This window comes from Ursus maritimus (assembly GCF_017311325.1).
Source record: "Ursus maritimus isolate PB19 chromosome X unlocalized genomic scaffold, ASM1731132v1 scaffold_X1, whole genome shotgun sequence".
In the NCBI taxonomy this organism is placed as follows: Eukaryota; Metazoa; Chordata; class Mammalia; order Carnivora; family Ursidae; genus Ursus; species Ursus maritimus.
The window spans coordinates 93,207,220-93,232,420 of NW_024423319.1; positions in this window are offsets into that span (position 1 = coordinate 93,207,220).

Here is a 25,201-nt window from a genome sequence, read left to right on the forward strand (position 1 = left end):
GCCCACAACCCGGGCGCCTGGGTGGCGCAGTCATTGAGCGCCTGCCTTCGGCTTAGGGCGTGATCCCGGCGTTCCGGAAAGGAGTCCCTCATCGGGCTCCTCCGCTGGGAGCCTGCTTCTTCCTCTCCCACTCCCCTGCTTCTGTTCCCTCTCTCGCTGGTTGGCTGCCACATAAATAAATAAATAAAATCTTTAAAGAAGAAGCCCACATCCCTAAAATCCCTATAAAACAAGGGGCACGGCCTGGGACCCGGTCAATAATTTGGGCTCTGGAAACCCCGCAACCTCTCCACATCAGAATGACAAGAAGGAGAAGCCCCCCCCAGCAAAGAAAAGACAGTGATTCTGTGGCCTCTGCCACAGAAATAATGGATATGGATGTAACCAAATTATCAGAAATGGAATTCAGAGTAACGATGGTCAAAATGATGAGTAGAATTGAAAAAACTATTAACGAAAAGGTTACTGAGAATATAGAATCCCTAAGGACAGAAATGAGAGCGAATCTGACAGAAATTAAAAATTCTATGAGCCAAATGCAGGCAAAACTAGAGGCTCTGACGGCCAGGGTCGCAGAAGCAGAGGAACGGGTTAGTGAATTGGAGGATGGGTTAATAGAGGAAAAAATGAAAATAGAAGATGGTCTTAAAAAAATCCACGCCCACGAATGTAGGTTACGGGAGATTACTGACTCAATGAAACGATCCAATGTTAGAATCATCGGCATCCCCGAGGGGGTGGAGAAAAACAGAGGTCTAGAAGAGATATTTGAACAAATTGTAGCTGAAAACTTCCCTAATCTAGCAAGGGAAACAAACATTCGTGTCCAAGAGGCAGAGAGGACCCCTCCCAAGCTCAACCACGACAAACCTACGCCACGTCACGTCATAGTGCAATTCGCAAATATTAGATGCAAGGATACAGTATTGAAAGCGGCCAGGGCAAAGAAATTTCTCACGTACCAAGGCAAAAGCATCAGAATTACGTCAGACCTGTCTACACAGACCTGGAATGAGAGAAAGGGTTGGGGGAGCATATTTAAAGCTCTTTCAGAGAAAAACATGCAGCCAAGGATCCTTTATCCAGCAAGGCTGTCATTCAGAATTGATGGAGAAATAAAGACATTTCAGAATCGCCAGTCACTAACCAATTTTGTAACCACGAAACCAGCCCTACAGGAGATATTACGGGGGGTTCTATAAAAGTAAAAAGGCCCCAAGAGTGATACAGAACAGAAAGTCACAGCCAATACAAACAAAGACTTTACTGGCAACATGGCAACATTAAAATCATATCTCTCAGTAATCAGTCTTAATGTAAATGGTTTGAACCATCCCATAAAACGCCACAGGGTTGCAGATTGGATAAAAAGAAATGACCCATCCATTTGCTGTCTACAAGAGACTCATTTCGAACCCAAAGATGCATTCAGACTGAGAGTAAGGGGATGGAGTACCATCTTTCACGCAAATGGACCTCAAAAGAAAGCTGGGGTAGCAATTCTCATATCAGATAAATTGGATTTTAAACTACAGACTATAGTTAGAGATGCAGAAGGGCACTATATTATTCTTAAGGGAAGTATTCAACAAGTGGATATGACAATTATAAATATATATGCCCCCAACAGGGGAGCAGCAAGATACACAAGCCAACTCTTAACCAGAATAAAGAGACATATAAATAAAAATACATTAATAGTAGGGGACCTCAACACTCCACTCTCAGAAATAGACAGAACACCCTGGCAAAAACTAAGCAAAGAATCAAAGGCTTTGAATGCCATACTCGACGAGTTGGACCTCATAGATATATATAGAACACTACACCCCAGAACCAAAGAATACTCATTCTATTCTAATGCCCATGGAACATTCTCAAGAATAGACCATGTTCTGGGACACAAAACAGGTCTCAACCGATACCAAAAGATTGAAATTATCCCCTGCATATTCTCAGACCACAACGCTCTGAAATTGGAACTCAACCACAAGGAAAAATTTGGAAGAAACTCAAACACTTGGAGACTAAGAACCATCCTGCTCAGGAATGACTCGATAAACCAGGAAATCAAAAATCAAATTAAACAATTTATGGAGACCAATGAGAATGAAAATACAACAGTCCAAAACCTATGGGATACTGCAAAGGCAGTCCTAAGGGGGAAATACATAGCCATCCAAGCCTCACTCAAAAGAATAGAAAAATCTAAAATGCAGTTTTTATATTCTCACCTCAAGAAGCTGGAACAGCAACAGAGGGACAGGCCTAATCCACGCACGAGGAAGCAGTTGACCAAAATTAGAGCTGAAATCAATCAAGCAGAAACCAGAAGTACAGTAGAGCAGATCAACAGGACTAGAAGCTGGTTCTTTGAGAGAATCAATAAAATTGACAGACCACTGGCAAGACTTATCCAAAAGAAAAGAGAAAGGACCCAGATTATTAAAATTATGAATGAAAAAGGAGAGGTCACGACGAACACCATTGAAATTGGAAGGATTATTAGAAATTTTTATCAACAGCTATATGCCAATAAACTAAGCAATCTGGAAGAGATGGAATCCTTCCTGGAAACCTATAAACTACCAAGATTGAAACCGGAAGAAATTGATTCCTTAAACAGGCCAATTAATTATGAAGAAATTGAGTCAGTGATAAACAACCTTCCAAATAACAAAACTCCAGGCCCGGACGGTTTTCCTGGGGAATTCTACCAAACATTCAAAGAAGAAATAATACCTATTCTCCTAAAGCTATTTCAAAAAATAGAAACAGAAGGAAAGCTACCAAACTCATTCTATGAGGCCAATATTACCTTGATCCCCAAACCAGGCAAAGACCCCCTCAAAAAGGAGAATTACAGACCGATTTCCCTAATGAATATGGACGCCAAAATCCTCAACAAGATCCCGGCTAATAGAATCCAACAGTACATTAAAAGGATAATCCATCATGACCAAGTGGGATTCATACCTGGGATGCAAGCGTGGTTCAACATTTGCAAATCAATCAGCATGATACATCATATCAACAAGAAAAGACTCAGGAACCATATGATCCTCTCAATTGATGCCGAAAAAGCATTTGACAAAATACAGCATCCTTTCCTGATTAAAACCCTTCAGAGTGTAGGAATAGAAGGTACATTTCTCAATCTCATAAAAGCCATCTATGAAAAGCCTACTGCAAATATTATTCTCAATGGGGAAAAGCTGGAAGCCTTTCCCTTAAGATCAGGAACTCGACAAGGATGCCCACTCTCGCCACTATTATTCAACATAGTACTAGAAGACCTTGCAACAGCAATCAGATGACAAAAAGGGATCAAAAGTATCCAAATTGGCAGAGAAGAAGTCAAAATGTCTCTCTTCGCAGATGACATGATACTATATATGGAAAACCCAAAAGAAGCCACTCCCAAACTATTAGAAGTTATAGAGCAATTCAGTAATGTGGCGGGATACAAAATCAATGCTCAGAAATCAGTTGCATTTCTATACACGAATAACGAGACCGAAGAAAGAGAAATTAAGGAATCCATCCCATTTACAATAGCACCAAAAACCATACGTTACCTTGGAATTAACTTAACCAGAGACGTAAAGGACCAATATTCTAGAAACTATAAATCATTCTTGAAAGACATTGAGGAAGACATAAAAAGATGGAAAGATATTCCATGCTCATGGATCGGAAGAATTAACATCGTTAAAATGTCCATGCTACCCAGAGCAATCTACACTTTCAATGCTATCCCGATCAAAATACCGAGGACATTTTTCAAAGAACTGGAACAAATAGTCCTTTTATTTGTATGGAACCAGAAAAGGCCCCGAATCTCCAAGGAACTGTTGAAAAGGAAAAACAAAGCTGGGGGCATCACAATGCCGGATTTCGAGCTGTACTACAAAGCTGTGATCACAAAGACAGCATGGTACTGGCACAAAAACAGACACATAGACCAATGGAACAGAATAGAGAACCCAGAAATGGACCCTCGGCTCTTTGGGCAACTAATATTTGATAAAGCAGGAAAAAACATCGGGTGGGAAAAAGACAGTCTCTTCAATAAATGGTGCTGGGAAAATTGGACAGCTACATGCAAAAGAATGAAACTTGACCACTCTGTCACACCATACACAAAAATAAACTCCAAATGGATGAAAGACCTCGATGTGAGACAGGAATCCATCAAAATTCTAGAGGAGAACATAGGCAGCAACGTCTATGACACCGGCCAAAGCAACCTTTTTCATGACACATCCCCAAAGGCAAGAGAAACAAAAGATAAAATGAATTTATCAGACTTCATCAAGATAAAAAGTTTCTGCACAGCTAAGGAAACAGTCAAAAAAACTAAGAGGAAGCCCACGGAATGGGAGAATATATTTGCAAATGACACTACAGTTAAAGGACTGGTATGTAAGATCTACAAAGAACTTCTCAAACTCAATACACGAGAAACAAATAAACAAATCAAAAAATGGGCAGAAGATATGAACAGACAGTTTTCCAATGAAGACATACAAATGGCTAACAGACACATGAAAAAATGTTCAAAATCATTAGCCATCAAGGAAATTCAAATCAAAACCACACTGAGATTCCACCTTACGCCAGTTAGAATGGCAAAAATAGACAAGGCAAGAAACAACAATTGTTGGAGAGGATGTGGAGAAAGGGGATCCCTCCTACATTGTTGGTGGGAATGCAAGTTGGTACAGCCACTCTGGAAAACAGTGTGGAGGTCCCTTAAAAAGTTAAAAATTGAGCTACCCTATGATCCAGCCATTGCACTACTGGGTATTTACCCCAAAGATACAGACGTAGTGAAGAGAAGGGCCATATGCACCCCAATGTTCATAGCAGCAATGTCCACAATAGCTAAATCGTGGAAGGAGCCGAGATGCCCTTCAACAGATGACTGGATTAAGAAGTTGTGGTCCATATATACAATGGAATATTACTCAGCTATCAGAAAGAACGAGTTCTCAACATTTGCTACAACATGGATGGCACTGGAGGAGATAATGCTAAGTGAAAGAAGTCAAGCAGAGAACGACAACTATCATATGATTTCTCTCATCTATGGAACATAAGAACTAGGATGATCGGTACGGGAAGAAGGGGATAAAGAAAGGGGGGGTAATCAGAAGGGGGAATGAAACATGAGAGACTATGGACTATGAGAAACAAACTGAGGACTTCAGAGGGGAGGGGGGTGGGGGAATGGGATAGACCGGTGATGGGTAGTAAGGAGGGCACGTATTGCATGGTGCACTGGGTGTTATACACAACTAATGAATCATCGAGCCTTACATCGGAAACCGGGGATGTACTGTATGGTGACTAACATAATATAATAAAAAAACATTATTGCATGGTGCACTGGGTGTTATACACAACTAATGAATCATCGAGCCTTACATCGGAAACCGGGGATGTACTGTATGGTGACTAACAATATAATAAAAAATCATTTAAAAAAAAAATAAGGCCAGAATTACACTAAAACCAAAAGCAGACAAAAATATTCTAAGAAAAGTAAAACTACAAACCAGTATCTCCCATGAACATAGATGCAAAATTCCTCAACAAGATATTAGCAAATCAAATCTAACAACGTATAAGAAAAGTTACATATCATGACCAAGTAGGACTTATTCCTGGTATACAATGCTGGTTCAATACTGGAAAATCAATTAATATAAATAATCATATCAACAGGCTAAATGAGAAAAATCATACGATACTATCAATAAATGCAGAAAAAGCATTTGACAAAATCCATCACCCACTGATGACAAGAACTCTCAGAAGACTAACAGAAGGGAACTGCCTCAACTTTAACATATTATCTACAACTAATATGATACTTAATGTTGAGAAACTAGATGCTTCTCCACTAAGATCCAGAATAAGGCAAGGATGTCTACTTTTTACACTCCTATTCAGCACTGTACTGGAAGACACAGCTAATTCTAGAATAAAACATGAAAAGGCATTCTTAATGCTAAAATACAATATAATAAAAACATATAGATTCAGAAGGAAGAAATAAATTTGTGTTTGTCTTTATTTGCAGATGACATGATTTTCTATGTAGAAAATCCGAACAGAATCAACAATAACAACAACAAAAACTCCTAGAACTATCAAATGATTATAGTAAGGTTTCAGGATACTAGGTTAATCTATACAAGTCAATTGATTTCCCCAAATACCAACAATGAACAATTGTAATTTGAAATTAAAAACACAATGCCATTTATATCAGCACCAAATAGAGATAAATGTTTAGGTATACATTTAACAAAATGTATATAAGATCTACATCAGGAAAAATACAACTCTCTGCTGAAAGAAATCAAAGATCTAAGTAAATGGAAAGATGGTCTGTGCACACGAACAGAACATTAAATATTGTCAAGATATCAGGTTTTCCCAATTTGATCTATAGATTCAACACAATCTCAGCAAGTTTATTTTAATTGGGGCAAAAAATTATCATAAGATATACAATCTTAACCTTTTTTAGGTGTACAATTCAGTACTGTTAAGTACATTTACATTGTTGTGAATGTATCTCCAAAACCTATTCATCTGGCAGAACTGAAACTCTGTACCCATTGAATAACAATCCCCCTCTGCCCCCTCCCATACTGTCTAGCACCAATCATGTATCTAAAGTAGTCAAATTCATAGACTTACTGTATCTATTAATTTGACTACTTTAGATATCTCACAAAAATGGAATGCTACAGTATTTGTTCTTTTTTGACTGCCTAATTTCACTTAACATAATGTATTTTTTTTTTTAAGATTTTATTTATTTATTTGACAGAGAGACAGCCAACAAGAGAGGGAACACAAGCAGGGGGAGTGGGAGAGGAAGAAGCAGGCTCCCAGCAGAGGAGCCTGATGTGGGGCTCGATCCCAGAACGCTGGGATCACGCCCTGAGCCGAAGGCAGACGCTTAACCACTGTGCCACCCAGGCGCCCCTTAACATAATGTCTTAAATGTGCATCTTTGTGGTAGCATATGACAGGATTTCCTGCATAGTATTCTACTGTAGTATATACCACATCTTTTTTAACCATTTATCCAGTGATAGAAAATTTGGGTTGCTTTCACCTCTTTGCTATTTCAAAAATGTATTCTGTGAATATGAAGTACCTGATTCTAAAGTTTATACAGAAAAGCAAAAGACCCAGAACAGTCAACACACTAATAAAGGAGAACAAGGTCAGAGGATTGACATTACCAACCTCAAGACTTACTATAAGGCCACAGTAATCAGGACGGTGTGGTATTGGAAAAGAACAGACAGATCAATGCAAGAGAACAGAAAACTTAGAAATAGGCCCACACAACTATAGCCAACTGATCTTTGACAAAGGTGCAAAAGCAAGTGAATAGAGAAAGCACAGTCTTTCCAAAACTGGACATCATTCACATGCAAAAACATGAATCCAGACACAGACCTTACACCTCCACAAAAATTAACTCAAAATGGATCATAGGAGTAAAGGTAATATGGGAAGCTATAAAACTCCCAGAAGACAACATGGAAGAAAATCTAGGTGACTTCGGGTTTGGTGATGACTTTTAGATAAAACACCAAAAACATGATCTGTGAAAGAAAAATCTGATAAGGTGAACTTCTTTAAAATCAAAATCTTCTATGGTAGCACAATGTGAATGCACTTAATATCACTGAAAAGTACATTTAAAATAGTAAAATAGTTAAAATGGCAAATCTTATGTTATGTATATTTTACCACAAAGAAAAAAAAATTTTCCTTTATACATCTTGAAAAATGCCCTCTTACTTTTGATGGGTTATTCTGACAATCTTCAAAGAAAGATAAAAGCAAAGTCAAAAAAAAAAAAAAAAGGGAAGTGTGAGATATTAAAATGTAATCTGGAATCAAAGTATTTTCTTAATTTTTTAGTTCCTACACATTTTTCCTACTGTTAAAATTTTAGTTATGCATTATTTCCTATTGTAGTTCAAAAACACTGGATGTAAGACCAAAAAAATTTAACTTCTGCTCTCCAAAAGACACTGTGAAGACATACAGCCAATCTCCAGAACTTTTTCATCTAGCATAACCCAGAACACAGTGTCTAGAGTCAATACATTACTGTGTACTTCAAATTTTGTTAATAGGGTAGATTTCATGTTAAGTGTTTGTAACACCAAAAACAAATAAACAAACAACAACCACAACAAAATGTGACACAAGGTAACTCTTGGAGGTGTTGGATATGGCTATTACCTTGATTATGATCATGGTATTAGGGTTACTTGCATATACCCAAACTCATCAAACTGTATACACATTATATACGAGCAATTCTTTGTATATCAGTGATAATAAAGTTGTTTTTAAAAAGCCAGAGGCACAAACTTCAATTTATAAAATAAATACATCACAGAGATGAAAAGTAAAGCATAGGAAATAATAAGGTACTAACTAATGTCATATGGGGACAGATGGCAACTACACCTTATCATGATGAGCAATGCATAATGTATAGAATTGTCAAATCACAATGTTGTGCACCTGAAACTAATATGACATTGTAGGTCAACGACACTTCAATAAAATTTTTAAAATTTTTTTAAAGCCATTGCTAAGAGAATGGAAAGATAAGCCACACACTGGGAGCAAATATTTGCAAAATACATACCTGATAAAGAACTTGTACCCAAAATTTATGAAGAATCCTTAAAACTCAACAAGAAAACAAACAAAAATTTTAAATGGGAAAAAGATATGAACAGACATTTTACCACAGAAGTTGCACAGATGGCAAAAAAGCACATGACATGATGTTCAACATCACTAGTCATTAAGGGAATGCTAACTAAAATCATAATCAACTATCACTACATACCCATCGAAATGGCTAAAATTCAAAATACTGACAACACCAAATCCTGGTGATGATGTGGAGCAACAGAAACTTTCATTCACTGATGTGGCAATGCAAAATAGTGTAACTACTCTGTTAGATAGTTTGGTGGTTTTGTACAAAAATAAACATACTCTTGGAGCGCCTGGGTGGCGCAGTTGTTAAGCGTCTGCCTTTGGCTCAGGGCGTGATCCCGGCGTTCTGGGATCAAGCCCCACATCAGGCTCCTCCGCTATGAGCCTGCTTCTTCCTCTCCCATTCCCCCTGCTTGTATTCCCTCTCTCGCTGGAGGTCAAATAAATAAAATCCTTAAAAAAAAATAAAATAAAATAAACATACTCTTAGCACTGGGTGTTATACGCAACTGATGGATTCTTGAACGCTACGTCTGAAACTAATGATATACTATGTTGGCTAACTGGATTTAAAGAAAATAAAAATAAATAAACATACTCTTACTACATCATATGATTCAGCAGTTACAGCGATTTATTCAAAGGATTTGAAAATGTGTTTCTACACAAAAACATGTACATGAATATGCAGAAACTCTACTCCTAATTGCCAAATCTTGGAAGTAATCAAGATGCCCTTCAATAAATAAATCTATAAACAAACTGTGGTCAAAAACCACAGAATTTACAACACAAAGAGTGAACCCTAATGTAAGTTATGGATTATGCTAATAATAACACATCAATATTGGCTCAGTTTTAACAAGTGTACCACATGAATGCCTGATATAAATAATGAGAGAAACTGGGGAATGTGTGAGGGAGGTAAATGGGAACTCTACTTTCTGTTCAATTTGTCTGTAAACTTCAAACTGTTCAAAAGAAAAAAATCTATTAATTTTTTTAAAGTATGCTAAAAAGCCTTAGATGAGGCAGGCATACTGTTGCTGTGTCCCTGCGGTAGTCAGATGGCCCCTGGGTTCTGGCACCACTGCCAGACCTGGATGCCCCGCAAGCCTGCAATCTGACAAGACCCACACCACTACCGTGCTTGCGAAAGCATCTTAACAGTACAATTGATGCAATTTTTGGCCCAGGCAGTCATGGCTTCAACGGGGCCTTATTTGTGTGCACTGCCTGTGACAGCCACTGCTCATCTGCCTGGGCAGGGTCAAGGTACCAGAATGAGGGGCAGGGAATCCTCCTGGCTGGAAGTACAGAACCACAGGAACTTGACAATGAGAAATCCACTTCAGGAGAAGATCGATTTGCAAATTCCCACCATGAAAAACCCAGACAGGTTAACTTCCCCAAGGACATACAGCCAATATATTACTCAGTGGGGATGAGGCCCAGGTGGTTTGGCCCTCACCATGCAGGCCACAACCATGATCACTGTGAAGGACTGTTGATTTCCTTGCCTTCACAGTCATCAGGGGCTCTCCATGAGGTTTGCCATTGGGGCGGGGCGGGGAAGCCAGTTCTAGGAATGCAGAGTGCTGACCAGACGTCAGGCTCTGTTGTAGGCATTTTACTTGTATTAACTCATTTAATGCCCCCAGCAGTTTTAATGAATGGTCACCACCATCAGAGGCAACGTACAGTTTTATATCAAAAGAAGTTTGGTTGGCACACCACAGTTCTGTGAAATAAGAAGGCTGGAAAACTTGCCCACTTTTTGGACATGGACAAATTTTGCTGGGATAGTGCATTAGGAGGGAAAGATGGCTGCCAATCACATTAACTGCGGTTGGCACGCCAGCATTTACCAGGACATAAACTATACTTGGAAAAGTCATAGGTTAGAGAAAATCATTTATTCACTGAAGAAAAACCAAAGGAGTCATGAAAGAAGGTAAGAAATTTCACTTAGTGATGGACTGTGTCCACCTTCATAGTATGCATGTGACTATTCACAGTATAAACGCTTTGGGGGGAACCTGGCTGGCTCAATTGGTAGAGCATGCGACTCTTGATCTTGGGGTTGTGAGTTCAAGCCCCATGTTGAGTGTAGAGATTACTTAAAAATAAAATCTTAAAAAAAGTATAAACACTTTCATCCTAAAAGATACACAGCAGCAGCCTAAGAAAAACAGATATTAAAGACAGAGAATGGATATTCAATATGCAGATCATTAGCATGCTTGGAAGAAAATTCCTGAACAAATGGAAGAGAAGCAATATGTAGATAAAAGAATAGTTTCCTTGAGATGAAGAAAAACATTAATCTTCAGATGAAAACGTCTTGTCATGTTCAAACAAAATTAACAAAAACTGTCCAATATCTGAATGTGAATGGCTGACATTCTGAACTTCAAAAAAAAGAACGCAACAGGTTTTCAGGAAAAAAAAAATTTTTTTCCACAAGGGTACAAAATCGGGCTTCTCCTGAGTGTCACACAGCAACAGGATACAAAAGGAACAGCATATATATTAAGGGACCAGGCTGTGTCTGACTCAACAATTCTATATCAAGTCATATCTGAAAGCCACAGAAATAATTCCAATTATATATGAACTCTGAAGATTCCACCCTCTCTGAAAATATTCATCAAAATTCAAAAAATTAATCAAAATAAAACCTTTGAAGTAGAAGTGCATAGTAGAAGTCCTGAAGGTGAATGTGAAAATCAATTAAATAGAGGAAATATGTCTGAACAGTTACTATAAATAAGGTTTTAAAGCACTACAAATGTTAATAATTCGTTTTAATCTATTGCGTTTTTTAAAAACCTTTTTAATAAAAGTAATTTGGTTTAATAATGCCTCCCCCCAAATGTATGCTGATAACATGTATTTGAAAATGGTGATTGTGTTTGTCCTGTAAAACATTAAAGGGATTTCATTTTGTTGATTTTTTTACTTTACTTCTCTAATTTAAAGCAATGGTTATATTGGAAGCATTGAGTTCTTTATTAATGTCTAACTCGCCACCTGCAACATAAACTTTTCAAATAGCATTAAAACTGTGGATCACCAATACCTGTAAGGGTGCCTGGTACATAGTAAATACATAACAAATGCTTGTAGAATGAATGTGTAAGTGAAAGAAACTTACCTGGAAAACTAGAGGTTTCCCAGTAGGTCCACAATCTTTGATGGTGCTTCTTATAACATCCAAAGGCCTCTGAAAATGGCTCTGTATGACTTGGTTGTATCTATAATCAAACATTAAATAGAACTGAATTCTAGGGGCAGGGAGTTGAGAAAGAACCAACATCGGTCACTTAGAGGATGAAAGGGGACCCGTGAGGCATTGCACGCAAGTGTAAAGATAAACTTCTTTCTAATTCAGGTGTGTTTCCTGGTCTGGCTTTTGTTTAAGTTCTTCTTGTGCATCAGGCCTGAAGAGTATTATCGAAAAGCACAGAAAAGACAGAACTGTCTGTCTGGTCTTGACGGATTTGTACATGGACATCAGTGGGCTGAGGAAGAGCAGCCATCTGAAGAAGTCGCAATGCACTGCAACCGACCTTCCTTCAGTGATAGGAAGTACTTATGAGCCGGCACTCCTGGATTTTGATGGGACTATTTAGTGTGGCCCCTTCAGGGAGCTGGGGCCTTCCAGGAGGTTGCACACAGAATAAGGGACGTCCCTCCTGCAGTCTGCCATTTTTTAATGAACTTGTCCTTGCACCGTGTTGTCGGCAAAGGAAGTGAATATGTAACATGGTGGTCTCTCCATGACAAATCTAGAAAAATATATAAATGCTGGGCTCCACAGAGCCGGAATAGTTCTAGAAAAACATCATTTTATATACCTCACCCCATGTGAGAAAGATCTAGAGACGTGGGATTCCAGTCTTATTCCAGGAAACTTCCCCAATGTCAAGAGTGAGGCATGCTGGTGCTAATGACTAGTGGGGATAATCACCGGACACTGGATGTGGGTACTGAAGTGGTGTCTGAGTTTGGATTTCCTAGAAGCAGACCCAAGACTGCACTGACGTGCATGTAGTTATATCTGGGGTGGAGGTCATCTCAACCAACCCAGGAGCAGGAAGACAGGGAAGGGAAGGCAGCCAATAAAAGGTACAGTATCAAGAAGTTACCACTGTGGATGATAACTAAAGCTCAATCCCACTGGGGCATTCTGAGAGTCAGAGAGAGTGATTGTGAACATTCAGATAGTCACGGATTTCAAGACTGGACTAAACTAACCTCAACCAGCTAAGAAAATATCCTACGAGACAGGGATGCAGGCTCATGGGTGTCGGATGGTGAAGTGTGCTCCTCAGCCTTTGATCAAGGATGTTATTAGAATTATCTAACAACAAATATTACAGATATAAAATATAAAATAAATATAAATATAAAACAACAGATATATTGGCACAAGTACTGACCCATCAGTAGAGCCGGACAAGGTGCTTTAGGGCCCCGGCTCTGTGAGGGACTGATTCTGTAGTCACTGGACCCCGGGGGGAAGGGGTGAGGGTGCCTGGCCCAGTGGAGGGCGTCAGAACACTTAGGTAACCCGAACAGTCTCCGTGCACTAACCAGCACGGGACAATGTAAACCAGTTGTCCTGCATCAGGAATTTCCCCTTGTCCCCACAAACTCCGGGTCACCAGTAACTCATACAGCATCTTTGTGTGTATTAGAGGAAAGCATTCTCTACTGTCAGGCTGGGTGAGCAGACTGCTGGCTTCACGGTGAAGATGGAAGGCTCCCAGCAGGAAGAATGCTTAAGAAACGAAAGGTTCCCCTCTGGAGTGGTGAATTAGAAAAAGGTAGCTTCTCAGAGTGAAAAGGTGCCGCCGTCTCTAGGGGAATGATCTGGAAAAGCTCCTACCTCACCCCACGAGAAACGTTTACCCCTCATGAGAAGAGGACTCAGAAAGAAGTGCCCCTTTTCCAGATGCAGCATGGGGGTCTGCACATTGGACAGGAGAATCAGGGCTACATTTCAGTTGTCCCCACCCTACTGGGCACTCTGTGCAGTGCACAAACTGCACAACTGTTCAAGGTGGCACTGCCAAACCCTGGTTACACTCCTCAAACTTAGTTTCCCACTTCATCTCCCAAACTTATTTCCTCTCCTTTCCTGCATGAACACCATACCCCTACCTATTAAATACTGTCTAAAAGTTTAGAGTTTGCACGGGTCACAATTAATTTGGCTTATCGTCTTCAATGTATTTTAACTTTGGCACATAAAACACAGCACAACTATGCACTGAGAGACATCTGGCTAACTAGACGGCTCCACGGTGAACACAGTGCTGTTTTGGAATGTAGGGTGCACAACCTTGAACCCAAGGTGGTCCCTCCATTCCCAGAGCAGAAGGGGAAGCAGCCAGGAATGGTGTGTGTTCCTGCAAGTCATTCTGCTAACATCCGGCAGCCTGGCCTGCAGGAATCACTTCCAGGCGTAAGAGGATAATTGAGTGTTCACAGCCCATTGATTTCCTAGCCATGGCTGCAGAAATGTCAATAAGGTGCCAACTGTGGCAGGGGTTGCTTTGTGATCCATTCTCTTTTCTGCTGAAACTCAATTTGTCAAGGCTGCCAGATAATCCATGATGACTTTTAGTCACTGTAACCTGGGCTGGATTTGGGTCATTGACTAGGTTTCCATGTTAGTTACCTCATATTCTAGAGTGTAACCATCATGCATATTTATGTCAGGGTATATATCCTGGGCAATTACGATGTCTGAAAATTTAGAACCTCTGCTTTCAGAATGTTCAGTGATATATATTACAAGATACATGACAGGCTCTGAGCAGGACAGCAGGAGAATTGGTTTTCCATTAACCATCTCAGTAGTATCTGGAAGGTCACCTCAAGCTCCAAAAAGCAAACCAGTCCATTGCAGATGAAATGTTTTATGACACCATGACTATAAATCACGCTATCACGAAGGCACACTTGTAATTCTCCTGGGGCACTGGAGAGCAGCACTACAGTTCTGACTGACTTGGGAGGGCATTGCGTTGCCTGCATCAAAACCATCCCTGGCTTCCTCCGAACAGTACGGCAGCAGGGATGCTGAGGCCATCAGAGCAGAGCACAGAGCAGGGCACCCATGCAGCGGAGCTCTCAGTAACTGCCCTGTTCACATTCCCGGCCCAGTTACTCTGCTGCATTGATGGGGTGCAGCTCCTCCTAACTGTTCTGTTCACATTGTACAGTTACCTCACTACACTGATGTAGTAGGATGCTCCTAACTGCCCTGTTCACATACACTGTCCAGTTGCTACAGGGCTCTGATGTGGCAGGGCTCCTCCTAAATGACTCATACACATCCCCTACCAATTACTCCACTACAGTGATGGGGAAAAGCTCAACCTAATGACGCCATTCACATACATTGTCTAGTTATTTCATTGCATTGAGTGGCAGGAGCCCTCACAGCTGTCCCTTTCACTACCTTTATACAGTTACTCCCCTGCAATAAGATCGTGGGACTCCTCCTAACTACCCTGTGTGAGTAAACCATACAGTTACTCCACTAGCGATGGGCAAGGCTCCACCTGACTGCGGCTTTAACACACACTATCTAGTTGCTCTGCTGTAGGGCTCCTCCCAATTGTCCCATTCACATCTACTGTGTATTACTCTAAGGTACTGATGTTGTAGGACTTTTCCTAATTGCCTCATTGACATACACTACAGTTACCCAACTGTACTGACGAGGCAGGTGTTCTCCTAATGTCCCCATTCAGATCCACTATCCAATAATCCACTGCACTTACATGGTAGGGTTCTTAATATATTTCCCTGTTCACACACTGTCAGTTACTCCAGAGCACTGATGTGGAGCTTCTCAAACCACACCATATCACATACATTGCACAGTTACTGCACGGCACTTACTGCATCTTTGCCCTATATGCAGCCCCTGCCCAGCTACAGAAATTGCAAGGCTCCGCCTCTTCACAGCCATAAAAGATTCTTCCCAATTATACCACTGCATGGAAGATTTGGAGCTCTGTGTATTTGTTCCATTCACACACTCCTATCCAGTTATTCAACTGCACTGAGGGGGTGGGGTTGTTGCTCTTGGCCCAATACATATCCCCTGACCCATTATCCTACTGCACTGGTGGTTTGGTGTTCTTGCTCTTTGTCGAGCTGGCATTTCACCACTGTCCCATTCTCATACCCTGCCCACCAACACCACTGCACTGCTGGGGTTAGAATACTCCTGACTGCCCTGCTAACATTTCCCTGTCCAGGTGCCGGTCCAGTGATGAAGCAGGGCTCTTCCTGTTTGCTCTGTTCACTCCTTCAGCCCAGTAATACTACTTCACCCAATGTTCAGGAGTCCTGCCATTTCCGCGACCACATCACTATCCAGTCACACCCCTGCAGTGATGAAGAAGGGCTCCTGCTCTTCATCCCATCCACATACATGGCTCAGAGCCTTACACTGATGATGTGGGTATAATCCACTTGCTGCGGAGGAAGTCCCCCATCCAGTCACACCATCAAGATGCCGACACAGAGGGCTTTCTCTTTGCCCCATTCAAACACTCTCTCCACTTACATAATTGGGCCAATGGTATGAGGAGGTTCCTCTTTGCCCAGTTTCCATTTGCAGCTTTGCAGGATCTTAGTCTTCGCCCTGTTCACACTCCCCCACTACTTACATGACTGCATCTATGCTTTCAGAAGGTTCTTCTTTGCCCTGTCTTCATCAACTGTCCATGTGTACCACTGCAGCGGTGATACAAGAATCTTACTCTCTGTCCCACTCCCACTCTACTCCCAGATATATATGGCCATAATGATAAAGTTTTTTCCTCTCTGCCCTTTGCACATTCCCTCACCACATACACAACCACAACGGATGACATAGGCCAGCTCCTCTGTGCAGTTCATAATTCACTTCTGCTACAGCACGACACTTGTGGTTTGAGGATGTTCCTAATTGTCCTATTCACATCCTGTGTCATTACACCTATAGACTCATGTTTTGGGGTTCCCGTTATTTGCCCAGTTCATATCAGCTATCTAGTACTGCACTGCTGGGGTAGGACTCCTTCCTTTACCATATTCACATCACCTCTCCAGTTATAACAATGCACTGAAGGGGACGGATTCCAACTCTTGGTCCTGCTCAACTTCCCTATACTCCACTGAGTGGTATGTGGATTTTGTCTTTGCTCCTTTTACACCCCTAACAACCAAACCGGTGATGTGGCGTTGCTCCTGCCCGTGTGGTATACTTCTCCTTTCCAGTTGTCATACTATCCTGCTGGCACAGGGATGCGTGCCCTTGAGCTCTTCACATGCCAGGTCTGCACCGCTGCATGGATGGTGTAGGACTCTTGCTGGCTCTATATTCAAACCCTGCCCAGGGAAGGACTGGGCTGCTGTGTGGTCCCCCTCCTCACTGCCTCAGCTACACGCCATGCCCATTCCTACCATTGTACTGAGGGTGAGAGAATATAATCTGGGAGGCCTCTTTCACATCCCCTGAAAACTTTCACAACATTAACGATGCAGGTCGTTCTTCTCTGCACCATACATGGTACCTTTTCGCTTAACATTACTGACAGTGTAGGGATGAAAGAATAGCATTGGGATTCTTTTCTTTCTCCTGTTCACTTCCCCTACCAAAGAATCAATGTTCTTATGGTGCATCCTTCCTCTTTTTATACCATTCACATCTCTTCTCTAATTAAACCACCTCACTGATGGCACAGATCAAATACCATGTCCAGTCATGCCACTGACCAACACTGCAAGTCTCCTCTTGTTGGGTCGGTTCACACAGTCCTGGTTAACAACTGTACTGGGCAAGGGTTTCCTCCTCTTTGCCCCAAACACACCCTCAGTCCCTGGGTAAACACCCACAATGATGACGTGGCTGCTCTTCCCTGCACATTTACCCTTTCCAAGTTATATGACCACCCTGACAGGGTGGGGTTGCTCCCTTCTGCCCTGTTTATATCCCACATCCAGTAGCACTTGTGGTATATTTTTACTCCTTGACAACTTGCACCCCCTGGCCAATTACAGCAATGCATAAATGACATGGGGAACTCCTCCCTGGCCCTGCTCAAATCTCCTGCTCAGTTATAACCCTGAAATGATGGTGCGGGATCCTCTTCTTTCCGTCTTCACAATCTATACAATTGCACTACAATGCTGATGATTTGAGATTCCTCTTTTTATTTATTATTTATTTATTCTGTTATGTCAGTCACCATACAGTACTTCATTAGTTTTTGATGTAGTGTTCCATGATTCATTATTTGCATATAACACCCAGTTCTCATTGCAATGCATGCCCTCCTTAATACCCATCACTGGGCTAACCCATCCCCCAACCCCCTCCCCTCTGAAACCCTCAGTTTGTTTCCCAGGGTCCATAGTCTCTCATGGTTCGTCTCCCCCTGATTCCCCCCCCCCAGTTTTCCCTTCCTTCTCCTAATGTCCTCCATACTATTCCTTATATTCCACATGAGTGAAACCATACGATAATTGAGTTTCTCTGATTCACTTACTTCACTTAGCATAATCCCCTCCAGTTCCATCCATGTCAATGCAAATGGTAGGTATTCATCCTTTCTGATGGCTGAGTAATATTCCATTATATATATGGACCACATCTCCTTTATCTATTCAGCCGCTGAAGGGCATCTCAGCTCCTTCAACACTTTGGCTATTGCAGACATTTGCTATGAACATTAGGGTGCAGGTGCCCGTTCTTTTCACTACATCTGTATCTTTGGGATAAACACCCAGTAGTGCAATTGCTGGGCCATAGGGTAGCTCTATTTTTAACTTTCTGAGGAACCTCCAAATTGTTTTCCAAAGTGGCTGTACCAACTTGCATTCCCACCAACAGTGTAAGAGGGTTCCCCTTTCTCCACATGCTCTCCAACATTTGTTGTTTCCTGCCTCGTTAATTTTTGCCATTCTAACTGGTGTAAGGTGGTATCTCAATGTGGTTTTGATTTGTATTTCCCTGATGGTTAGTGATGTTGAGCATTTTTTCATGTGTCTGTTAGCCATTGGTATGTCTTCTTTGGAGAAGTGTCTGTTCATGTCTTCTGCCCATTTTTTGACTTGACTATTTGTTTTTTGGGTGTTGAGTTTGAGAAGTTCTTTATAGATCTTGGATACCAGCCCTTTATCTGTAATGTTATTTGCAAATATCTTCTCCCATTCCATGGGTTACCTCGTAGTTTTGTTGACTGTTTCCTTTGCTGTGCAGAAGCTTGTTTTGATGAAGTCCCAAAAGTTCATTTTTGCTTTTGTTTCCCTTGCCGTTGGAGATGTGTCATGAAAGAAGTTGCTGTGGCCGATGTCGAAGAGGTTACTGCCTATGTTCTCCTCTAGAATTTTGATGATTCCTGTCTGACATTGAGGTCTTTCACCCATTTAAAGTTTATGTTTGGGTATGCTGTAAGAGAATGGTTGAGTTTCATTCTTCTGTATATAGCTGTCCAATTTCCCAGCACCATTTACTGAAGACACTTGTCTTTTCTCCATTGGATATTTTTTCCTCCTTTGTCGCAGATTAGTTGACCATAGACTTGAGGGTCCATACCTGGGCTATTTTGTTCCACTGATCTATGTGTCTGTTTTTGTGCCAATACCATGCTGTCTTGGTGATCATAGCTTTGTAATACAACTTGAAATCAGGTGACGTGATGCCCCCAGCTTTGTTTTCCTTTTTCAACATTTCCTTGGTGATTCAGGGTCTTTTCTGGTTCCATACAAATTTTAGGACTATTTGTTCTAGCTCTCTGAAAAATGCCATTGGCATTTTGATAGGGATGGCACTGAAAGTATAGATTGCTCTGGGCCGCACAAACACTTTAACAATGTTTATTCTTCCAATCCATGAGCACGGAATAGTTTTCCACCTTTTTGTGTCTTCTTCAATTTCTTTCTTAAGTGTTCTGTAGTTTCTAGAGTATAGATCCTTTACCTTTTTGGTTAGGTTTATTCCTAGGTATTTTACGGGTTTTGGTGCTACTGTAAATGGAATTGATCCCCTAATTTCTTTCTACAGTTACATTGTTAGTGTGTAGAAAAGCAACTGATTTCCGTGCATTGATTTTGTATCCTGCCACATTACTGAATTGCAGTATGAGCTCTAGTAGTTTGGGGGTGGAGTCTTTTGGGTTTTCCACATAAAGTATCATGTCATCTGCAAAGACAGAGTTTGACTCCTTCTTTGCCAATTTGAATACCTTTTATTTTTGCTGTCTGATTGCTGATGCTAGGACTTCTAGTACTTTGTTGAACAACAGTGGCAAGAGTGGGCATCCTTGTCGTGTTCCTGATCTTAAGGGAAAAGTTTTCCCCACTGAAAATGATATTCACTGTGGGCTTTTCATAGATGGTTTTTATGAAATTGAGGAATGTACCCTCTATCCCTACACTCTGAAGAGTTTTAATCAGGAAAGGATGCTGTATTTTGTCGAATGCTTTTTCTGCATCACCCGAGAGGATCATATGGTTCTTTTCTTTATGTGTTCTATCACGTTGATTGATTTGCGAATGTCAAACTACCCTTGCATCCCAGGAATAAATCCCATCTGGTCGTGGTGAATAATCCTTTTTATGTACTGTTGGATCCTATTGGATAGAATCTTGGTGAGTATTTTGGCATCCATATTCATCAGGGATATGGGTCTGTAATTCTCCTTTTTGATGGTGTCTTTGTCTGGTTTTGGGATCAAGGTGATGCTAGCCTCATAGAACAAGTTTGGAAGTTTTCCTTCCATTTCTATTTTTTGAAAGAGCTTCAGGAGAATAGTACTAATTCTTCTTTAAATCTTTGGTAGAATTCCACTGGGAATCCATCAGGCCCTGGACTCTTGTTTTTTGGGAGGTTTCTGACTACTGCTTAAATTTCATTACTGGTTATTGGTCTATTCAGATTCTCAATTTCTTCCTATTTCAGTCTTGGTAGTTTATAGGTTTCCAGGAAGGCATCCTTTTCTTCCAGGTTGCTTAATTTATTGGCATATAGTTGCTGATAATAATTTCTAATAATCGTTTCTATTTCTTTGGTGTTAGTCATGATCTCTCCACTTTAATTCGTAATTTTATTAATTTGGGTCCTTTCTCTTTTCTTTTAGATAAGTCTGGCCAGAGGTTTATTGATCTTATTAATTCTTTCAAAGAACCAGCTTCTAGTTTCCTTGATCTGCTCTACTGTTTTTCTGGTTTCTATTTCATTGATCTCTGCTCTAATCTTTATTATTTCTCTTCTCCTGCTTGGTTTAGGTTTTATTTGCTGTTCTTTCTCCAGTTCCTTTAGGTGTAAGGTTAGCTTTTGTATTCAGGATTTTTCTACTCACCCTCTTTACCATGGTCATTCTAGTCTGGTGGCACCATTGCCACAATAGTACAGATGTGCTCATCTCTGCCCTGTTCTCATCCTGAGGCTAAGCCCAGTGCTGGTGTGAGGGTCTTTCTCTTTGCTCTGTTCACTTGCACAACTCCTCTGATGATGTGGGACTGCTCCTCCTCCCAACTTTCCCTTGCCACTCAGGGAGTACCCTGATGATGTCAGGTTGCTCCCCTTCCCCTGTCCACATCCTGTCCCATTACACAACTACACCACAGTGCAGGACCCTTCTCTTTGCCCCTTTCATGCATACCACATCACAATGCTGTGAGGATCCCCCCCCCCCCCCCCTCCCCACTGTGCACTTACACCACAGCACAGATGAGGCCTCCCTTCACCCTGCTCACATCACCAACCCAGCAACACCACCACACTGGCTTTGCCCTTGGCTGTTTTTTGTCCCACTCACATCCCTCACAATGTAACCACTGTGCTACTGGTGCGATGTTTCTCCTCTTGGTCCCAATCATGGGTCCTGTCCAGTTATACCTCGACATTAATGGTGTGAGGATTCTCCTGTTCTTTCTATTCACATCCCCTGTGAGATTTCACCACTGAACTCTTCAGGTAGGACTCCTCCTCTTTCTCTTTCTCGCAAGCCCTGTCCCATCCCACCACTGCACTGACACATCAGGGATCACCCTCTTTCCCCCCACCCACATTTTTCGTCTAGTTGTTGCCTCACACCCCTTTCTATTTGCCAGATTCACATTCCTGCCCAAGTACATTGCTATTCTCATGGACCATATCGCATCTTTGTCCTGGTCACATCTTTTAACCACTTATGCTATTACAAAAATTATGGTGTAGGGTGACTATTCTCTGCACTGATGATATCCACTGGCCAGTTACACCAGTGACACCAGCACATGGATAGGGTGGGGCTCCTTCTTTTTGCCCCATTTGCTCAATGACATGACTATACTGATGTTGCTGGAATGCATCACATGCCCTGCGCAGTCGGACCACTACACTGATGACGTGGGTTTGTTCCTCTGTGCCCTTAACATCCGCGGTCAGGCCACAGTGTTGTTTATTGCTCAGGGCTCTTCCACTGGGCCCCGCTCACATCTCTGTACCCTGGGCCCTGTATCCACCCTTCTCTACTGAGAAATGGTGCTGGGTCCTCCTCCTGCCTGGTTCACATCAACTGTACACACGCACCACTATGCTGATAGTACAAGGCTTATTTGCCCCAGTCACATCGCCTGTCCAATTATCCCACTGCACTGATGCAGTGATCTAAAACTCTTCCTCTTGGCCCTAATAACATGCCCTGTACTGTATTTTGTACTGGTGGGGGGAGAGGAGTTCATTCTCCTTGAGCCCTTCACATCTCGTCATTGATACCACCACAGTGATGGTGTTGGGCTCCGCTTCTTTGCCATGATCAAGTTCCCTGTCCAGAGTCACCACTATACTGATGGTGGGAGCATGTGTCTCATTTCCTGTACACATCTTCCATCCAGCAACTGCTGGTGCAGGTTTCCCTGTCATACCCATGTTTGGGGATTCACATCTCTGCCCCTATCAGAAAGCTTCTCAAGTTATCCCCAGTGCACTGATCAATGGGAATTCTCCTCTTTTACCAATCACTATCATCATCTAATCGCTCCACTGCCCTGACAGACTGGGGTTCTTCCTCTTTGTTCACATCACCTGTCCAGTTATACCACTGCAGTTGGTGTAGGGCGTTTCCTCTTTGCCCCATCCACATGCCCTGTCTAGAGACTGACTGCATCTATGGGGCAAGTACTCCTATCTGCCACATTCATACGCTCTGTCCAGTTGCTCTAATGAACGGATAATGTGGGGCCCTTTTCCTTTGCTCCTTTTACAACCTTTGGCCAAACACATCACTGCAGTGATGGGGAGGGCCTCATCTTCACTGCCTTGTTCATATCCCGTGTTCAATTTCTCTTGCCCTATTCACACTCTGCCATTCCTGCACTGATGCTTCAGGGGTCCTCCTCACTAGCCTGGTCATACCGCCTTCCCAGCTACTCCACTGGACTGAAAGGAAAGGCTTTCTCTTTCCCCATTCACATCCTTTGTCCAGTTCTAGCACTCTACTCCTGGGGCAGGGCTCCTCCTCTTTCCCTTGTTCACAAGCCCTCTCCCTTGCACGGCTATATACACTAGGTAAGCTACCTGCTTAGTTCCATTCATATGCTCTGTCTAATTACACCAGCATACTGATTGTGTAAGCTCCAATTCTTTTCCTAATCATATTCTCTGCCAAGATCCCCCATGGCACTGATAGAATATGACTCCTCCTCTTTGTCCTGTTCATACATAGTCCCTTGTTTGCTACTCCACTGCACTTACAGGATAGGTGTCATTCATAGTCACTGCCAGGGTAAACCAATACATCAATGGACAGTCAGTCATACTCCTTACTGTTCACACCCTGTCCAGTTACTCCACTGCACTAATGGTGCAGGCTTCTTCTTTGTACGCTGCACACCACCCACCCAGTTTCCCAACTCCAATGACACACTGGCCTTCCTCTCTGCTCTGCCAAGAAATCACCAGGTGCAGCCTGGATGTCATTAATAACCTCAAAAATGTTAGGAAATAGTGCCTTGACAGAACAATTATATGGAGATGGTGATAATCTAGTTAGGTACTTCTCATTTGTCTGCCTTTAGCTCTAGTCTGAAAGGACTATAAAAAGAACAGATGGTAGGAACCAAAACATCGGCTTTTCGAAGATCTGAAATAACGGGGCTGTGTCCAGCTCCACAGTGTTGTAGCTTGTATTGAGACATACTGACAATCTTAAGAGGAGGTGGAAGGTTCACAGGTTCCCACTGACCAAGCCCTACAGAAGTGCTGCAGGTTTTGGTTTGTTCCAATCTAAGAGATTTTCCAAAATGGTGTCCATGCCTAAAATCAGATAGATCAGAAAGAGAGGGACTACCACTGTAAATTTACTTAATTTGACAGATCCGATCATAACATCATGTGACCCATCTGCCCGGAATGGGGTAATCCAATATGCCCTGCATTTTAAATGGGTTGCCATATTTCTTTAAAAGGGAAGACTTATCCCAAATAACTGACTTATACCCAGTATCTAAGAGAGCCAGGAAAAGTCGGTTATTTTATGGGCTCCAAAAGACCATCAGAGTAGTTTCTGTGTGGCTGTCCCCAAGCAGTGGGACAAGATCCAGGGAGTTGTCATCACCCTAGGGGAAGGGGCTAGGTGACAACCATTGTCGAAGGTCAGAATAAGACATGGGGCACTAGGACTCCTTGAACTAGGAACTGACAATGTCAGCCTCTGGCTGAGCAGGGCTTCCCATATCAAATGAAGGAAACTCGCTACAACATCTAGCATGTTTTTCAATTGCTGGAGTTTAAAAGTAGATTGGCCTGCAATTTTTTCATGAGGGATGCCCAGATCGCTAAGTTGCCAATATATAGATTTGTCTGGGGATGATGGTTGAAAGCTCTGCAGTGACTCACCAGGGGCTGGTGATGGATTAGGAAAAGGTCCTAAATGAAGAAATGCCTTCTTGAGTAGTCAGCATTTGAAATGGCTGCAGGTATGAGGTCTGGAGGAGCCTCAGGAAATGGTAATTCCCCCAAGAGAAAGTTTCCAGTGGTAAAGGAGGTTGCTAGGGGGAAACTGCCTAGAGGATCCAGCCAGTGGCTGGTTCTGATAAACTAAAACCTGCTTATTGTTGGGTGAGTCGTCGCTCTCAAGTCAATTAGGATATTTATTAGGCTTCCCTAAATGTGTGGGCTGAAGCCATCAGAGAAAGGACAGGTTTATAACTTGGCAGGGACTTATTTAGGAAAAGTTCCTTGGATTCTGGGTCAAGGAGAGCAGACTCTGGGTTTGAAATCGCTTCATTATCTGCAGGGTCAGGGTTTTCTACAAAACAATAAACCCACCAAACCATGCCAATCTTGAGTAATAATGTTTTGGCCTCCTCTACTGTTTGCTGTTTATTACAAGCCTTAGCAGAGACTGTGGCTATGCTAGGG